The sequence below is a fragment of the Penaeus chinensis genome, chromosome 30 (genome assembly GCF_019202785.1).
Source record: "Penaeus chinensis breed Huanghai No. 1 chromosome 30, ASM1920278v2, whole genome shotgun sequence".
In the NCBI taxonomy this organism is placed as follows: domain Eukaryota; kingdom Metazoa; phylum Arthropoda; class Malacostraca; order Decapoda; family Penaeidae; genus Penaeus; species Penaeus chinensis.
This window is the reverse complement of record NC_061848.1, coordinates 5,951,879-5,953,473: the sequence shown is the minus strand read 5'-3', so window position 1 is coordinate 5,953,473 and position 1,595 is coordinate 5,951,879.

The window sequence follows — 1,595 nt, the reverse complement described above, 5'->3', positions numbered from 1 at the left end:
AGCGAGAGGGGAGAGGGAGAGAGGAGAGACGAGAGAGGGAGAGATGAGGAGAGGGGAGAGAGGGAGAGGGAGGGAGGGTGGGAGGGAGGGAGGGGAGGGATGAGGGAGGGAGAGGGAGGAGGGAGAGAGGGAAGGGAGAGAGAAGAGGAGGGAAAGAGAGCGAAGAGAGGGAGAGAGAGCGAGAGGGGAGAGAGAGCGAGAGAGGAGAGAAGCGAGAGAGGGAGAGAGAGCGAGAGGAGGGAAGAGAGAGAGAGAGAGAGAGAGAGAGAGGAGAGAGAGAGAGAGAGAGAGAGAGAGAGAGAGAGAGAGAGAGAGAGGAGGGAGGGAGAGAGAGATAGAGAGAGGAAGAGAGAGAGGAGGGAGGGAGAGAGAGGGAGAGAAAGAGAGAGCAAGAGAGGGAAAGAGAGCGAGAGAGGGAGAGAGAGCAAGAGAGGGAAAGAGAGCGAGAGAGGGAGAGAGAGCGAGAGAGGGAGAGAGAGCGAGAGAGGGAGAGAGAGCGAGAGAGGGAGAGAGAGCGAGAGGGAGAGAGAGCGAGAGGGGAGCGAGAGCGAGAGGAGAGCGAGAGCGAGAGAGAGAGAGGGGAGAGAGAAGGAGAGAGAGAGAAGAGAGAGAGAGAGAGAGAGAGAGAGAGAGAGAGAGAGAGACGAGAGATGAGGAGAGAGGAGAGAGAGAGAGAGGGAGGGAGGGAGGGAGGGAGGAGGGAGGGAGAGAGGAGAGAGGGGAGGAGGGAGGAGAGGGAGGGGAGGGATGAGAGAAGAGAGGGAGAGGGAGAGGGAGAGGTGAGAGGGAGATAGAGGAGGGAGAGAGCGGGAGGGAGAGGGGAGAGGGAGAGAGAGAGAGAGAGAGAGAGAGATGAGATAGAGAGAGAGAGAGATGACGAGAGAGAGAGAGAGAGAGAGAGAGAGAGAGAGAGGGAAGAAGAGAGAGAGGGGGGAGAGAGAGAGAGGGGGGGGAGAAAGAGAGAGGGGGGGAGGGAGGGAGGTCACGACAGTAGGAGGAGGAGAAGAGATCGCTGATGAAGCTTCGAAGGACAACGGATCCAAAGGGCGAGGGATGCAGAGTATGAGGATGCCCGAGACGGGGTACAAGGGCTCTTTCATCCCGCCGTGCCCAACGCGAGGCAGCCAGGCTGTTCGCAGGGACATTCTTTGTTAAGCGACCACCTGCAACGGAGCTAAAGGGCCGGATAATCATCCTGTGGGCCCCAGGTCCCTTCGCCTTTGCTCCCCAACTCAAGCCTATATATCAATCTATCCATTTAGGTCGTTATCCATTCGATAATCCGTATTCAACTCAATCCATCCTGCAATCCGTGCGGCCAATCGCCCCGCCGCCATTGAACTGCATGCATACAACTTCGCACACCAACCCCTCCGCAACTGGCTCTCACACGCCAGCCATTCAGCAACCCATTCATGCCTCAATCGCCCTCGCCCTCGCCCTCGCCCTCCTCCGCCTCCGCCTCCTCCTCCTCGACGTCCGCGCCACCAGGGAGGCTCCCCAAACACGAGCGGCAACGCGGTGCCCCGACCAGCAAAGGAAATCCAATACCTAAAATGTAAGGTTCTAGAAGGGACATAAAGTAGGGCGGGGAA